The sequence below is a fragment of the Cannabis sativa genome, chromosome 9, assembly GCF_029168945.1.
Source record: "Cannabis sativa cultivar Pink pepper isolate KNU-18-1 chromosome 9, ASM2916894v1, whole genome shotgun sequence".
In the NCBI taxonomy this organism is placed as follows: Eukaryota; Viridiplantae; Streptophyta; class Magnoliopsida; order Rosales; family Cannabaceae; genus Cannabis; species Cannabis sativa.
The window spans coordinates 12,562,778-12,581,984 of NC_083609.1; the positions used below are offsets into that span (position 1 = coordinate 12,562,778).

At 33.1% G+C, this 19,207-nt stretch overlaps 1 long non-coding RNA gene across 1 annotated transcript; it reads left to right on the forward strand.

Moving 5' to 3' along the window:
- The first annotated feature begins 2,110 nt into the window (after positions 1-2,110).
- Positions 2,111-3,943, forward strand: LOC133031072 (uncharacterized). Its single transcript, XR_009684580.1, has 3 exons — positions 2,111-2,460; positions 3,175-3,237; positions 3,714-3,943. It is a non-coding gene; the product is annotated as an uncharacterized LOC133031072 (long non-coding RNA).
- Positions 3,944-19,207: the final 15,264 nt, after the last annotated feature.

Sequence of the window (19,207 nt, forward strand, 5' to 3'; positions counted from 1 at the left end):
CAGCAGTGGTATTTGCGCTAAAGATTTGGCGGCATTACCTTTATGGCGAGAAATGTGAGATATACACTGATCATAAAAGTCTGAAATACTTCTTCACCCAGAAGGACTTGAATATGAGACAAAGACGTTGGCTAGAATTGGTGAAGGATTATGATTGTGAGATCCTTTATCATCCTGGTAAAGCCAATGTGGTTGCTGACGCTTTGAGTAGAAAAGGTCAGAGTCAGTTGAGTACTATGAAGCAAATCTCCCGACCGTTAGCAAATGAAATGACTCGAGCTCAGATTGAGTTGGTGGTGGGGCAATTGGCTAATATTACCCTACAATCCACTCTTTTAGAGAGAATTAAAGAAGCACAAAAGCAAGATTCAGAGTTGATAAAAACCCGAGATAGGGTTTTGGCTGGGAAGGCTAGTGATTTCTCAGTAGATGAAACGGGAATGTTGAGATTTGGAAGTCGAGTTTGTGTGCCTATGAATGAAAACATCAAGAAAGAGATCATGGATGAGTCTCACACGACTCCTTATTCAGTTCATCCAGGGTCGACAAAGATGTACCAAGACCTGAAAGCCATGTTTTGGTGGCCAGGCATGAAGAATGACATCGCTGAGTATGTTGCAAAGTGCCTCACATGTCAGCAAGTGAAAGCTGAACACCAGCGACTGCGGTGGTTGCTGCAACCACTGAAAATACCAGAATGGAAATGGGAAGATATAGCTATGGACTTCGTGGTAGGTATGCCTAGAACCACGGGACAATTTGACTCTGTGTGGGTCATAGTGGACAGGTTTACAAAGTCTGCTCACTTTTTACCTGTTCGGACGAATTTCTCCATTGATCAGTATGCTGAATTATATGTTAGAGAAATTGTTCGTCTGCACGGGGTCCCAAAGTCCATTGTGTCGGATAGAGATCCAAAGTTTACATCGAGATTCTGGGAGAGTCTGCATCGAGCTATGGGAACTCAGTTAAAGTTCAGCACAGCTTTTCATCCTCAGACGGATGGGCAATCCGAGAGGACCATTCAGATTTTAGAGGACATGCTACGGGCATGTGTGCTTGACTTTGAGGGATCATGGGTAAAGTACCTTCCCCTGATCGAGTTTTCTTATAATAACAGCTATCAGGCAACAATCGGGATGGCTCCTTATGAACTTTTGTATGGAAGAAAATGTAGATCGCCCATTCACTGGGATGAAGTGGGTGAAAGAAAATTCTTGGGTCCCGAAGCTGTTCAGAAAACAAGTGAGGCAGTTGATAAGATTAGAGCGCGAATGCTCGCGGCTCAGAGTAGGCAAAAGAGTTATGCCGATCCAAAGCGTCGAGATATTGATTTTCAGGTCGGGGACATGGTATTTCTCCGAATATCTCCGATGAAAGGCATAAAACGCTTTGGGAAGAAAGGAAAGCTTAGCCCGAGGTTCATTGGACCTTTTGAAATCCTTGAGAGGATGGGGCAAGTAGCGTACAGGTTGGCTATGCCCCCAGCGCTGGCAGCTGTACATAATGTGTTTCATGTTTCAATGCTTCGGAAATATGTCTCAGACTCGTCCCATGCTCTGAGTTATGAAGCATTGGAACTTCAGCCGGACTTGTCATACGAGGAACAACCAGTGCAAATACTTGATAGAAGAGAAAAAGTCTTGAGAAGCAAGACAGTGGCACTGGTGAAAGTACTATGGAGGAACAGTAAAGTAGAAGAGGCAACTTGGGAACTCGAGACGGATATGCAGCAGAAATATCCGGAGTTGTTCAGGTAAATTTCGGGACGAAATTTCTATAAGGAGGGGGTAATTGTAATACCCGGAATTAAGAAATGGATTAGCAAAACCCTAACTAGATAATTATGTATAATTGAGGAAATTATATTATTATATAATTTAATATATGTGAAATTATATGAAATTTAACATGTTAAAGACCCCGTTGGTGAGCCAGGGGCATTTTGGTAATTATGACCCGAGAAGGGTAAATTGTTGAGATTAATTTAATTACGTGCTTAATATAATTATATTATTATATAGTATGCCTGTGTTGTCTTTTCAGGTGTGTTCTGACAGGTTGGCGCGGTATAGTCACACCCGGGAATTTCGGGTCGAACCGGGTTCGGGCCCGAAATGTAAATCGAATTGATTATTTGGCATTTTATTTGATATGTGATAATCTGAAATTTAATTGGCAATATTTAGGTGTGAAATGGCATTTATGCCCTTGAAAATGAATATGTGTGTGTTAAGCCTTAGGGGCAAAATGGTCTTTTGACCTTTATTGATTTACTTTGATAAAAATGGTATTTTGAGGAAAAACAAATTAATTTTCTGGTGATTGTTTCCTCCTTGGATGAACCCTTCCCCTCTCTCAAACCCTCTCTTATTTTCTCTTTGATTTGGTGAGAAATTGGTTGGATTTGAAGCTTAATCTTGGTGGATCTTTGTGCTAGCATTTGAATTGAATTTTGAGGTAAACTTTGAAGCTTAAATCCTTGTTAGCCTTGCTGAATTTATTGTGGAAAAGCATGATTTTGTTGAAGATGGTAATATGTTGCATGATTGTGAGTTCTTGTTTAATTTGAGTATGTTTGTGCTTGAATCATTGTTGTGGTGTTTGATTGAGCTTTAGTTGAAATTCTAGGGTTTTCTTAACCTAAATCTCAAGTTGTTGTGGTTGTTTGCTGCTGGAATTATTTGGTTTGGTTTGAGGTCAAGCTCAAGTTTTGAGCTTGAGTTCTTGTTGGAGAAGTTTGATTGTTGTGTTGTTGAATAATTTGAAATTAGGGGTTTACATGTTGGAATTGTTGTTTTAGCTTTCTGTTGTGATGATTCTTATCTGTAAGAAGTTAATTTTGGGTATGGATTGATTAAGGTTCGAATATATGGTAAAGTGGGCATGTTTAGACCTTAAAATCTGGTTTTCTGGGTTTTTCGAACCCAGTGGCCGCGGCCAGATCTATGGTCGCCGCGGCCATAAAACCTGGCAGAGAGCCATCTTTTTCCTGAATTTGTTTTGGCCATAACTTTTGACTCGGGACTCCGTTTGGGACGTTCTTTATACCGTTGGAAAGCTCTTTTCGAGCTCTATGTGATTATCTGTATTTGAAATGCCATGAATTTATTTTATGAATGTGAAATCAGGGGTTAACCCTATTTGTGAAAATCCCGGATTGTGTGTGACTAGGATTACCGGCACCTGGTCAGGAGCACCCGGGGATTTGGAATCTCTACTATTGCGGGACAACAGGTAAGACAGTGATTAGCACGTAGAGTATGCGCAGTGGCGCTTATGTTGAGAATGATATGCATGAATGTTAAGTAACCGGGATTAGGGTTATTACCCTAATAGGAACGGTCTAATAGCCTAGGGTTATTACCCTAGTGATATATGTGTATAAATGCCATGCCATGTTAATTGAAATGAGATTTAAGGATTATGTGCTCAAGGCATAATCAGGTTGGACTCGGTACTCATAACCGAGATGAACCGCTTCTAAGGCCTTAATGTATTTAGACGTGTGAGAGTAACACGTGGGTCTACGTCACGTAGATTTAATTAGATGTGTGAGCGCAACACATAGGTCTACGCCACGTAGACATAAATGGGCATGATGAAATAATGATCAGGTCTGTGCTATACAGACATATGTGAATGAGCATAATATATTTGTTATGATTTATACTGTCTTGCTGGGCTTGGCTCACGGGTGCTCTACTGTGCAGGAAAGGGTAAGGCATTAGCTGATCAGCCATGAGTTTCAGGAGCAGGGCGAAGAATGTACATGTTCATGCCACTTCAGACCAAGCGGGTTATGGGTCTAATAGTGTTGACTTTTGTATTCTGTTTTGCCGCTTAGGTCGGCTAGTAAGAAAGAACTTGTAATAAGTTTGTAAATATTTTTGGGATCCCAACTATTTTGAAAAGTTTTAAATATATTACAAGTTTATTTTCAGTCTGTTTAATATAAAAGTTTAAATTCTGCGCTATTTTAATTAGTAATCCCGGTTAGGGGATTAGGGCTTTATAAGCATTTTTGGGTAGCGTGCCTAATTATTTAGGGCGTTACATTCTCCTTCTACTAAGGGTTCTCTTTCTTGTGGTCTCAGTCACCACATGTTGTTACTAGTGTGGCTTCTGCAGCATCAACCCTAAAAGGTCCTTCATATCAAACCCGTGCTTAGCAAGCCTTTCTTGAAAAGGAAGCACGAACCAAAAGGCGTCATGACAGGCCTATTCGTTCTATTAAAAAGCTCAAGCTCAATACTCCTTTGGCCTCCTCGAGTGATGATGAAGAAGAAGATCCCATGGAAGTGTCTTTTGAGGAATTAGATTTTAAAACTGAGACTTTTTCATATGAAAAAGAATTTTCTATAGAAGATGATGTTGTCTCTTCTGAAAGTGAGGGAGTCCTATCTAAAGTTGAGGAAGAACTTGTTGATCTGGAACATAATCCTTTATTGCCAAAATCTACAGCAGTAACTCCTCAATTTGCTTCTACAGTCAAAGCTTCATCTCCAGCAAAGAGAAAATAACCTATGAAGGGTGGTTTCTCTTGTAGTCTCTCTTCCTCTCAAGGTGTAAATTCAAGATTTTTTTATAATGATAATTAGCGTGATTAGAAATTATATGCTAACTGTAAGTTTGAAAATGAGAGGAATTTTGATTTAAGTGCTCATAGAGTTTATGACATTGTGAAGTGTGTTTAATATAGAAATTGAAAGGACACTTAAACTGGTTTTGAAAGTTATATTGATTTCATAGTTAAGGAATTTTATGCTAATTTGACTGATAAATTGCTTGATAAAAAATATGAGTTCTTTAGCAAAGTCTATATTCGTGACCATTGGTTTTCATTCACAGAAGATGATATTACCGAAGTCTTGAAATTGCCAAAAGGTGTTAAGAGTGATGAAGTGTCTATGGATCGTGATTGCATTCTCAGTAAAATCACTGGTGAACAAGTTGAATGGCCTACTGGTGAAAGTGTTCGCATCACTCATCTTACTTATGGCCATGCCTCACTAATACGGTTTGCTCTTAGCAATTGGTTCCTAAACTCCAATAAGACAATGATGTCTCAAGATTTCACTTATCTTCTTTTTTGAATAACTATAGGGGCAAGCATTAACTTGGCTTCTCTCACCATGGAGCAAATTGTTTTTTTCCATCGAGGTAAAAACGAAACTTTAAGCTTATTTTTCCTAACCTAATCTATAAGGTTCTTTCCTCTGAGAAGAATGTGGTCTATTCAAATGAGACACTTGAGTCTCCCCTTACTGGAATAATTTTTCAACCCTCAGAGTATTTTAATGGAGCCTTTCCCAAGCACCCCAAGACATCTGTTGGTGCAACTTCATCTGCTACTGCTGCAGGTTCTAGTTTTGCCTCTGTAGATGTGCAAGAAGTCAAGCAAGAAGTGACCTTGGTGAACAATCGCTTAGCTGCCGTGAAAGAGGTTTCGCAAGAAATCTCCAAACAATTGTCCACTTTGATCAAGCTTTATGAGGCTTAAATTTTGTGTTCTCTTTCCTTTACATTTACGTTTTTGGTGATTATTGTTGGACTTGTTTTAATTTCTTTTTGTTTTTGACCATTATAGATAAATAAAAAGGGGGAGTAATATTTTTAATTTCTTGTGTTTGTATACTCAACTCTGGACCCTTTTTCTAGGGGGAGTTGAGGTTGGTGTTTGTGTTAAACTTCAGTTTAAAGTTAACATTCTTTTTTGGTTTAATGTTGTACTTCTCAATGGGAGTTGTTATGTTTGTTTTTGCTAACTTGGTATTGCAGGTTTTTGTTAATTAAAAATATTTTGATTATCTAAACTGCAAAAGGGGGAGATTACAAAGTCTTTTTTGGAAAATTAATTGAAAAAAATATTTTCTAATTAATTTATGTTTTTATTTAAGAAATTAAAGAATTTTTATTGTAATATTTTCGTGCCTTTATTGCTCTCTTTCTTTTATGAAAAATTATATTCATAGCTGGTTGTAATTGTTAGGAAGATTTTCTTACAAGAGAAGAATTTGTTTTTATGGAAAAGTTGCTTTTGTTTGGAAACTTTGACTTTTCTTTTTTCTTTTATGATTTTGATTGTGCTTTGATTAGATCATATCATATTAAAGACAATGTATTTGGCAGGTTTGAAGTCCATGATCGTGGTCCATTTTAAAAAAGTTTCCTTTCTGGTCCAGATTTGCTGCTGCAGAGTCCGATTTTTATGCTACAAATGAAGAATTTTTTTAGGAAAGGGTTCTACAGTTGTGAAATTATTTTTATGGCTGTCCTTAGGGTTGCTATGTTCTATAAATAAAACCTAGAGAGTAGCCAAATGATTTACCTCTTCTAGTTTTTATTTGTCCATATTTTATTTTTTGTGAGGAGAGAGTTCTTTTTGTGAGAACCTAGTTGTTCAGCTATGTTTTAGTATTTATGTTATTGTTCTTATACTGCTCTTCGGATCAGTTGAACAACTTGATTGAACAAGAGAAAAGTCTTTGGGAGAAGACTAGTTCAAGCCTTACTTCAGGAGGAAGTAAGCACTCACACATCAAAGAGGAAGGGAGTTCGTTGTTTGGTGGTGTTTCGAAATCAGATTTGTGAAGTGAATTACAAATGATTGGGGCAAATATTTAGAGGCAGTCTAAACTTGTTTAAGTCAATTGTATTTGTAATTATTTGAGACTTTACTAATTGATTTCATTCTCTGGGCATGACCCCATTGACTAAGAGTGTTTGAAGAACATTGATACCACGTATAATTCTCTTGTGTCAAGTTATTTTAAATTCTACACTTATTTATTTATGGTTTTGGTTTTATTTGATTATGCAAATCTGTGTTCTGCAGTGACAGAATTGCAATCTGTTGCTACAGACTATTAGAGTTATGTTATTACTGTTATTTTGTAAAATTATTGGTATTTTCAAAAAATAGTTTTTTTTAGCTTTTTTAATTATTTATATATTGTTTTTATGTTGTTTTGATGTTGTTTTCCTGTTATTTTTATATAATTTTTTTTGTTATTTTTGTATTATTTTTATAAACACCATAAAAATGTAAAAACATATTTAAACGTAAAATGGTAGATTTTTTTTTACCAAAAATAGTAGTTTATGTAAATTTTTCTAAAAAATAATCAAACTTAAAACCGCCATAATTTTTTTGAAAAGAAAAGTGCTTCATTCAATCAACTCTCCTAAAACATTGGAAGTGTAAAAAGTGGGTAAGGGATCCCCATTAAGAACACGATTAGCGTAACCAGAGAAGCCCGTGCTAAATCATGAGCTAGACTATTAGCATATCGTTTTACAAAGAAAAAATCAATAGAATTCAAAGACTCCAACAAGACCTTAAAATCATGTAACACATAACCATAGGGAGAGGCTAAAATTTTAGCATTATTTAAGTCATTAATAAGAGTAAGGCAGTCCGATTCCACGACCACTTGATGCCATCCTTTTTTCTTGATCCAGCCTAAAGCTTCTTTGAGTCCCATTGCTTCCACCATTAATGGACTCCAAGAGCCTTGTTGAAAAATCCGAAGTGCTTCTAAAACAAGGCTGGTACTATCTCTTGCCACCATATTGAAACCAAAACAACCATCTTCAACCAAAATGTAACCATCAACATTAACTTTGATGAAAGGAAAATTGGGTTTAGTCCACCGCTCGACTCCACTCTCTTGTTGGACTAAGCCATGAGGAGATTTTGAAAACTTTTTTGAGCAATACTCCACGATACAAAGCTTAGAGATGCTGAAGACACCACATCATCAACCGAAGGCTGCTTAGAAATCTAGAAAAGATTATTACGACTATTCCAAAAAGACCACCACAACATGGAAACACCTAGATGCTCCTCCTTCTTCCATACCCGCAACCCTTCAGTGAACCAAGCTGCAAAATCAGTAGCAAAACTCGGTATTGCAGTAGCCCACCAGCAATTATGAGATGACGAGCACTCCACAAGAATATGGAAGATGGGTTCCACTGCAATTTAACACACCAGACATGTGACAACAATTGGAACATTCTTCAAAGACAGGTGAAAACATGTGGGAAGGCAATTTGAACACGCACGCCACATGAGATTCTTAACCTTTGGAGGTAATTTTAGTTGCCAAAGACATCTCCAAAATCCTGAGTTGTCGGCTTGAGAATCAACACCTTTAATATCTTGAAGCAATTGGTAAGAACTGTTGGGTTTTATGCCCTAAATAAAACTCATTTCATATAATAAGATTTACTTATTAATAAAGATCAGAAATAACATTTTGTGTTGTATGGTTCACATGATTTAATTCATGATTATATGTATATAATGTATGAATTCTTTTTAAGTCCAGAACATATGAGTTTGTTAAAGATTATAGTGTTGTCAGCACAGTGGAATATAATCTTTATTATATGTTCAAAAGTTTATTCCCTGATTTGTCAGAACACTGGATTTAGACTAACATGGTATAATTAGCGATATGTATTCTTACACCTTGGAAAAATGTTATGTCCTTTCCAGGACATTGACAAAGTTTACCAGTATTAGATGTATGGAGTATACATCGGAAGGGACCGATATTGAACTTTGATTAGATATATTAAAACTTACCGTAATATCTATTCAATTCAATATCACCTGTTGATCCTAGATCAAATGATCTTAATCTTGATATGGTTAGGTTCAATCTCAAGAGTGTTATCCGTGTTCTTTGATTTGTTAGTTAAGCCTACTTTTGGGTCAGGGTGATACGTACATTTTGGGAATACGGTAATGCAATTGAGTGGGAGCGCTAACATAAATATGGAATCTATAGCTTCTATTTGGCAAATAGAAAGTAAAGGATGATTTCCTTCGAGCTTAACCAAACGAAAATAAATGGTGGAGATCTCATTTCACTTAGCTAAAATATCATTTATACAGGGTTAAGTGTTTTAAGGATAAAATACATTGTAGGGTGTTACGGTAATTTAATCCCTTTACAGTGTAAATCATCTATATAGAGGATCATTGATCACATTAGGGTTATCACAATGGATAACTAATGACGTGTCTATATCGTGGAACATATAGAGCATTCTATATGACTGAGAGTGCAATTCCAAGTTCTAAGTGTGGATTCAATGAGGAATTAATAAGTTAGGGAATTTACTTGGTAAATTCGGTTCGAACTTATTGGAAGCTCGGTTATATAGACCCATGGTCCCCATACTAGTTGAGACCATACTGCTTGTAAGACTCAGTTAATTGATTTTAGTTAATCAATTATAATTCTAAAAGTTAGACTATGTCTACTTTATGAATTCTCACAGTTTAAGGATGAAATCGTAAATAAAAGGGTTTCTAGGTTTAATTACTAATTAAGAGACTTTGTATGTCTAATTAATAATTATTTTAAATGACAATATTATTTAATAATCTATTTTAGTTATTAAATAATTAGTTTTGGCATTTAAATGGTTAGAATTGGAAAAGTGACATTTTTGGAGAAATAGAAATAAAATTGAGGAAACTGCAAAATCCAAGTGAGGCCCATTTCACCCTATGGCCGACCACCTCTTTGTGTGTTTCCAAATTATTATTTTCAATTTTAATTACCATGTAATTGCTAATTAAAGCCTACCAATAATAGGAAAGTGGTGGATCACACTAAATAAGGCAGTTAATCAATTACACAATAAAAGAGGAAACTGTTTATTTGGAAAGTTGTCCTCTCCCTTTTCCCTATATATAGCAGCCCTTGTTCTCTTCTCTTGCATGCTTCAAACCCACAAAAATAAGAGAGAAAAGAGAGAGAATTTCGAAATTCCTTTGAGTGATGAGTAGTGCCCACACACATCAAGTGGTACCTCAATCATAGTATGTAAGACTATGCAAATTCTGCATCAAAGAAGGAGAAAAGAAGATCCAGGTTTTGATCTTGGTGATGCTCTGCTACAGAAAGAAATCAAGGGCTAGAGATATGAACGGAAGGAGTCATAATATTATGCTGCACCCACTATAAGGTTTTCTAACTTTATATGTGTTTATTTTCATTGTTTTAGAATTCATATTAGGATGTTAATCAAACATACATGATAGTAAATAGATCCTGGTAAAATAATTCCAACAACTGACACTAGAGCCATGGTAATGATTTAATTTCATGAAATAAGAATTAAAACAATGTTATATATGTTTTTGTGTTGATTTGGATAGTTTCATGTTGGTTTATGTGTTGTTTGATGAATGTTGATGTTTTATAGTTTCGTTTTCCATGAAAAATATTTTTTCGATTTTTAAAAATATTTTTATTTGGATTCCTTGTGAAAAATTAAGCAATTTTGTTTTTTACGGAACTCGATTGCGATAAAAATTGAGAAAGTTATGAATTTTGGAAAATCGGGATTTCGGGTATGCATGGGTGCTCAATCGCGCGTGCGTGACACGCCCGTGTCACCCTGCACCTCCGCCCAGTCACACCCTCCAGCTGACCGAGTTTTCTCGATCAGGCATGATGCAGGCGCCGAAGATCCTCGGCAGTCCCCCCCTCCGCGCGCGCATGAAGGCTGCGTGCAGCCTCTTGCACGCCCATTCCTGGGCAGTTTCCCAAAAAGTTGCGATTTTTGGGATTTTTTTCCCAAATATCCAATTTTTTTCATGGGATTTTTTCCCAAAATTCATTTTTCCAATTTTAAATATTTCTAAATTGAAATGTTTTCAATTTTAAATATTTTCAATTTGGAATTTTTCCAATTTTAAATATTTCCTTTTTTGGAATGTTTCCAATTTTAAATATTTCCTATTATGGTCAGATTTAAAAATTTGTTAACTTCTTTAATATTTATTTATTATTTAATTATAAGATTAGATATTTTGATATTTAAGATATTTTAAATTAAAAGACAACTTTGTCTTTTTATTTAAAATATTATATTAAAATTATCTTATATGACAAATTAAATAATTAATAAATTTGAAATTAACATAGATATTTTTATAGATATACTTACCATAATATTTTCAAATTCAAAATTTGTTATTTTGTTAAATATTTGATTATTTATAAATTATAAGTTTAAAAACGATACTTTTTCTATATATATCATTTTTTTTCTTATTGGAAATTTATAAATCATATCTTAAATATTTAAATAACATAGATATTTTGTAGAGATTTGAATATTGCTTAATTTAAGATATTTTGGCATATAATTATGGTAATTATTATTCATTTATTATTTTATTCCTAAAATAATAATTATCTAACCAAATCTATTTTAAAATTGGTTTATTTTATTAAATTATAAGATCTGAAAGTGATATTGAAGATTCTTTCCTTTCAAATCATTGATCTTATTAGATATTTAATTTAATTTGATTCAAATAAACCTAGATATTTTAAAATTAGTTTCCTTTATTTGGTTAGTTTAAGAATAATAATTTAATTATATTAATATCTTATTTCACATCTGTTACATGGACAATGTTTGTTTATTTATATTGTTTATTCAAAAACTCTTTTTAACAAACCTATTATTGATCTGATCTAAATTGCTATGATTAACTTGTTGACAGATCCAATGATCTGATTTTAATCATAGTCCAATTGTCAATAGATCTTATACATAATTTGTAACAGGTAAATTTTGTACTTTTTTCATCTGTGTAAACCTAGTAACATGATAGGGCCCATCCAAATCTTTTGACCTGTGTGAGCCTATATGTTTGCTTTTGGGCTTAGATGCATATAGGAAGCCCATTTAAGTTTTTACTAAGTAAATGGACTAGGTTGCTAAAATAAATTTTGACATAAGTAAATTTATTTAGGCCCAATTAGATTTAGGCTTATTCAATGAATAACAATTGTTTATTTTAAGGTTACATTCCTCTCTTTTGGGCCTTGTGTGAGAGTTGGGGGCCAATAGAAGTGGGTACGACATACTGAACCCAGCTCCCCCTCACATGAACTACCCCAATTGTGAAGGCCCATTTGCCTTATTTAAATAATTGTATTAGGTTAATTATATTAGTCTAACCTAATTAAAATTGAATTAGCAACACAATTAACTTTTAAAATATATGAAATTTATTTTTCATTGTAATATTTTAAAGTTAATTTTAGAAAAACACTTAGTTAATGATATATATTCTAGATAGTTATTTCTAGTACTAATTATTATTTCTAATATTAAATAGGAAAATATCATTGATTGTGAAATTAATTGTTTCATAATTAATTTTGGTACAATCTAAGTTTAGTATATTTTCCTAGTATTAAACTAGAATTAATAATTAAGTTTCCTTTATACTTAATTATTTATTTCTTGAATTTAATACATTTAATTAAATTGAAAATTTCAATATCTAAGTTGATTTTCATCATGATACTTAAATATTCTTATTTTCATGTTATTTAGTTAAAGTTGAAAATTATCTTAAGTTTGGAATCTTATTTCAGAATAACTTAAGTTTGAATAATTTTCAAAATATATTGTATTTTATTTTATTAATCATTTCCCAAAATTTCGAAATTACATTTCTTTAATGTAGAAATTTCGAATTTTATTTGAAAAATAGATTAAAGTTGAAAATTATTTATTTTAATTTTGGACCAAGTTAAATCAATGATTTTTTCATTTAATGATTAATTAAAATAAATGAACTAAAATATATTACAATTAGAAATTGAATTAATTAGTTCATGAAAGTCTCGATAGATATTATCTGTTTTGCTTATAGTATTTTTCTAGTGATATTTAATTAAATGAAAATTAATATTTAAGTTGATTTTTTAATCATGATACTTAAATATTTGAAATTTTTCTTAGATATTTAATTAAATAGGAAAATTATATTTTTGTTGAAAAATTAATTTTTTATTAATTTTGGGCCAACATAAAATTAGAGTAATTTTCCAGGATTTATTTTTATTTTATTTTAAAGCATTTTCGAAAGTAGTATTCTTATACACTTCATTTTTCGAAATGCAATATATATTTATAGAAAATTAAATTTGAGTTGTAAATTAATTTAAATTAATTTTGAAACAACTTGAATTGAATAATTTTCTAAATATTTATTGAAATTATTACTAAGATAGAAATAATTCACGTTATTTTCATATCCATCTAAGTATAATTTATAAATATTACATTAAAATTTATATTTAGAATTTTTCATTCTACATTGGAAATTTTAATTAAATAAATATATATTTAAAATAAATTGATTAAAATAAATATTAGAAGAAAATACAACCCTTCATTAAATAATGAGCTTTATTATTATAAGGATATTCGATCTCCATTGTTGGTTTTACATAGCTATTGTTTTAGTGAGTAATCCTCCCTAATGGAGGAACGTTCATTAGCAAGTTAGCACCGTTTAATCTCGAAAGATAAGTAATCTTATAAGTTTTTTATATAGTTTTGATCACCCTAATGGTGGCGACTGTATAAGACTTGGAAGAATATGAAACAATGGTGGAAGCTCATAAGATAGAATAGTCTTGACTCTCGCCTAAACGGGACAACGCGGATTCCAATCTTGATCGAATAAAAGGTTGCTAGAATGTTGATCATTTTAGATGAGCTGACAACTCTATTCAATGAATGGCAGCTTTGACTCTTGCCTAAACGGGATACTGATATCAGTTTGTTGAAAACCTTGGAAATTATTTAGGATTGTATGTTTTAGTATTTTCACTTGTCATTCCTACTTGCTATATGCTTAATAATTTCTGAATTGTGTATGAATTTGTATTGAACCATGTTATTTTCTGTTATTAAATTGTTTAATTTCGAATCTTCATTGTTGGTCTAACTTGGTTTGTTTTTCTAATGAGATAAATCCCTAATGGATTTTCACCATTAGACTAACATAATAGTGTTTGATCTCGAAAGATAAATATTGTATATGCAACATCTAGTTGTTCATCAATTGATGACACCTTAGACTAGTATTTGACAATATGAAACAAGAAGATTGTATAAATAAGATTACTTTGACTCTCGGTAATCGGAGCATCGTTGGATTCTTATTTAAAACGAAATTATCCTAATTCCTCTTAGCTTATTCATTTCGAATTAGCTTAATGACATATCATTGGATGAATCGTCTATAAATCATATAAAGTCTTATTTTCTCTTAAGAAATTAGATGACGTATATGATTATATTCCCGAAATTCTATCCCAAAATGATATAAATCCTCAATCTTAGATATCTCCTACTTGTATAGGCAAATCATAGAGTTAGATTAGTAGTGGTGGTCCAAGAAAGAATTACTAATTATACAGTTACCCTTTCACTAGTGTTTAATAACCATTTTCTTTCAATGGATTCAAACTGTATGAGTTTAGTATTCTGTGACCAGAATCCACTTGCACTATTCTAAGAACTCCTTGATGTAACTAAATTTAAGTCATCAAAAGATACAACCACATATTTTATAAATCTATGGCATTTGTATCTTGTTCATAGTGGTTTTGACAAGATCATTCTCTGCAAAGAGTTAATATGCCTACATCCACTGAAATTAAGTTCATCTCATTCGCAGATGGATGTACATTCAGGGGTGGATATGAGTCTTCGTTGTATTCTTAAAACGATCACTCTAGATTTTACCTTATGCAAAAGAAATTTGAAATGTTTGAAAAATTTCATGAATTTCTAGCAATGGTAAGTGGTTAAAGATCTTGCGAACTGATAGGGGTGGAGAAAAAGTTAGTAGATATGCAGTTCAAAGATCATTAATTTGATTTTTGAATTATATCCAAACTTACCTCCCCAGAAATTCAATTTGCATATTGATGATTAGTTACTAGTCGTTGCCTAAATCCTTCTATTGTAATATAATTTTAGAATGATGCAATGGTTGTATACTTAATGTAAATCATTACTAGATTCATGGATGACCTAATCGAAGTCTTAAGAAAAGCTAGAACTGCTAACCCTGGTTTGCATGTTTGTTAGCTATTCTAAGTGATTAGGGGTGGACCATCGCGTAGTCATTAGATAAGAAAGTGTTTGTTTAAACAAATACTACTTTTCTAAGAAAATGAATAAGTCTGAAAATAAAGTAGCTAATTAAGGAGATATTTTTTCTTGATTCCAAAAGTGTTCTATCATCTTATTTTACAAGATGATCCCACTGCCTCTGTTGTCTTAACACAACTGAAGAGGTCTATACCATTTAGTTTTCTTAGACATAGTTCACGGTACCTTGTTATAGTGGGAGAGTTTCGAGGAACTCACCTTCTTATAACTTGGAAGACACTAGTGATTAAAATCCATTGTGAGTTTAAACAAGTAATGGATTGTCAAGATAAGAAACTAAGAAGAAAGCCAAGAGAACTATGGTTTGATCCATTCACATTGAGTAACCTAAAGTTTTCTATTACAAGGACATGATAGGAAATTTTCGTTCATAAGTCTATTCAATGGACTTAACAAAACTTCCTGTCCTAGTATTATAGGTTTGAGTTTATCTAAACCTATGGCTTGTGGTATACCTGGAAATTACTTACTCTAATGCAAGCATAAGATGCTGATGCATTTTCTTTCCAATGAAAATCTATAGAAGCTTCACAACTTCTTAGATATAGATTTTATTTATCTAAGGAAAAGTCTCAACTATTCCAGAGAAGATAAAGCCATGAAAGAATTTCTTGAATCAACAGTGAGAGGTCTCAGGTATGCTTTTGTATGCCTTAGACCAGACACCTGCTATTGAGTGGGAGTAATGAGTAGGTATCAGATTAATCCAGGAGAAGAACATTGGAAGACAATCAAGTAAATCTTAAGATTAAGAAGAAGAACTATATGTTAGTCGATAAGGGTGTGTTTAAAACTCTTAGACTACACCACATCAGATTTCGAAATTTGCCTTTGTGCTAGAAAATCTTTCTGATAAGATGGTGATTACTCTGGGGTTGGAATAGTGATTTTGGAGAAGTGTAAAAACCTATCTGAAGTCTCTAGGTCTACCAGAAAGGCACTGAATGTTAAAGTTGCAGGAAAGGTACTTATTCAGTCTAAGGAAAGTTCTATACATTTTTGGCACCATTATAAATTGCCTTAACTACTAGTGTTATTTCCTGATTAACCAAAAGTAGTTGCCAAAGGTATAGAATCCAGTATCCCAAAAAGAGTAGACATATAGAGAGGAATTTCACATTATCAAGGATTTTGTGATTAAGGAAGAGTAATGGTGTAGAATAAATTGTGTTTAATTCAACCTATCAGATCCTATTACGAGGAGTTTACTACTATTACACTTGATTTGTATATCAAGGTGTTAATGATTATTTGAAATGCACTTTTTGTTTTATATTAGTGCAAGTGGGAGTTTGTTGGGTTTTATGCCCTAAATAAAACTCATTTCATATAATCAGATTTACTTATTAATAAAGATCAGAAATAAGATTTTATGTTGCATGGTTCACATGATTTATTTCATGATTATATGTATATAATGTATGAATTCTTTTTAAGTCCAGAACATATGAGTTTGTTAAAGATTATAGTGTTGTCAACACAGTGGAATATAATTTTTATTATATGTTCAAAAGTTTATTCCCTGATTTGTCAGAACACTGGATTTAGACTGACATGGTATAATCAGCGATATGTATTCTTACACCTTGGAAAAGTGATATGTCCTTTCCAGGACATTGACAAAGTTTACCAGTATTGGATGTATGGAGTATACATCGGAAGGGACCGATATTGAACTTTGATTAGATATATTAAAACTTACCGTAATATCTATTCAATTTAATATCACCTGTTGATCCTAGATCAAATGATCTTAATCCTGATATGGTTAGGTTCAATCTCAAGAGTGTTATCGGTGTTCTTTGATTTGTTAGTTAAGCCTACTTTTGGGTCAGGATGATACGTACATTTTGGGAACACGGTAATGCAATTGAGTGGGAGCGCTAACATAAATATGAAATCTATAGCTTCTATTTGGCAAGTAGAAAGTAAAGGATGATTTCCTTCGAGCTTAACCAAACAAAAATAAATGGTGGAGATCTCATTTCACTTAGCTGAAATATCATTTGTACAGGGTTAAGTGTTTTAAGGATAAAATACATTGTAGGGTGTTAGGGTAATTTAATCCCTTTACAAAGTAAATCATCTATATAGAGGATCATTGATCACATTAGGGTTATAACAATGGATAACTAATGACGTGTCTATATCGTGGAACATATAGAGCATTCTATATGACTGAGAGTGCAATTCCAAGTTGTAAGTGTGGATTCAATGAGGAATTAATAAGTTAGGAAATTTACTTGGTAAATTCGGTTCGACTTATTGGAAGCTCGGTTATATAGACCCATGGTCCCCATACTAGTTGAGACCATACTGCTTGTAAGACTCAGTTAATTGATTTTAATTAATCAATTATAATTCTTAAAGTTAGACTATGTCTACTTTATGAATTCTCACAGTTTAAGGATGAAATCGTAAATAAAAGGGTTTCTAGGTTTAATTATTAATTAAGAGATTTTGTATGTCTAATTAATAATTATTTTCAATGACAATATTATTTAATAATCTATTTTAGTTATTAAATAATTAGTTTTGGCATTTAAATGGTTAGAATTAGAAAAGTGGCATTTTTGGAAAAATAGAAATAAAATTGAGGAAACTGCAAAATCCAAGTGAGGCCCATTTCACCCTATGGCCGGCCACCTCTTTGTGTGTTTCCCAATTATTATTTTCAATTTTAATTGCCATGTAATTGCTAATAGAAGCCTAGCAATAATAGGAAAGTGGTGGATCACACTAAATAAGGCAGTTAATCAATTACACTGTAAAAGAGGAAACTGTTTATTTGGAAAGTTGTGCTCTCCCTTTTCCCTATATATAGCAGCCCTTGTTCTCTTCTCTTGCATGCTTCAAACCCACGAAAATAAGAGAGAAAAGAGAGAGAATTTCGAAATTCCTTTGAGTGATGAGTAGTGCCCACACACATCAAGTGGTACCTCAATCATAGTATGTAAGACTATGGAAATTCTGCATCAAAGAAGGAGAAAAGAAGATCCAGGTTCAGATCTTGGTGATGCTCTGCTACAGAAAGGAATCAAGGGCTAGAGATCTGAACGGAAGGAATCATAATATTCCGCTGCACCCACTGTAAGGTTTTCTAACTTTATATGTGTTTATTTTCATTGTTTTAGAATTCATATTAGGATGTTAATCAAACATACATGATAGTTAATAGATCCTGGTAAAATAATTCCAACAAGAACTACACACCGTGAAGATCCCTGAACTTTCTTTAATCAAGTACCGTCAATCCACATCTACAAACTGACTAAGAGGAATGGATTTAACTAATGTGTAGTCACAGCTTGATATCACATCCTTTAGAACTTCATTGTCCCATTCTTTAGCCATTGGTTTCATAACTGCCAAAACTTGTTGGTTAAACAAAGTTGGCTGAGAAGATTCAATAAAAGACTAATCCGCATCATTAAGCCAAGGATCGTTCAAAATTCTAGTGGGCTTACTCGAACCCATACAACGTCGAGCACCTAATTTAACCACAAATTGAGCTTCAAGGATGCTTCTCCAAATGTAACTTGGGTTATTACGAATCTCGGCTGTAAGGAAATTTCCAGATGGAAAATATCAAGCTTTAAAAAATCTTCCCCACAAAACCATCTCCATTTAGAAGCAAACACCATCCTTGTTTAGCTAAAAGAGAGAGATTAAAGTCTCAAAGGTTATGGAAACCCATACCACCTACATCTTTATTTCTACCTAGTCTTTTCCAACTCATCCAATGGATACCACCTTCTTGAGTATATTTCAAACGCCACCAAAACTTACTCATCATGTGTTCAATGTCATTGCAAATCTCATCCATCAATAAGAAGACATTCATGGTGTAAGAAGGCAGAGATTAAATAACAAATTTAAGCAAAAAATCTCCTTACCTGCACGAGATAAGAACTTGTTATTCCAACTCTGAATTCTTTGGCAAACTTTGTCCTTGAGATAGCCAAGTACCACATTTTTGTTCCTACCCATAAGAATCGGCACCCCAAATATTTGCTTCTTGAACTCCCATCTTCGAGAAAATATAGGTTCTCATATGAGTAGAAGTATCTCCAAAAAAGAAGACAGAGGATTTGGAAAAATTCACCTATTAACCTGAAACTTTCTCAAACACTTCTAGAAGTCGAAGAACACCATTAGTTTCCCCATCTGTGGCCTTGCAATA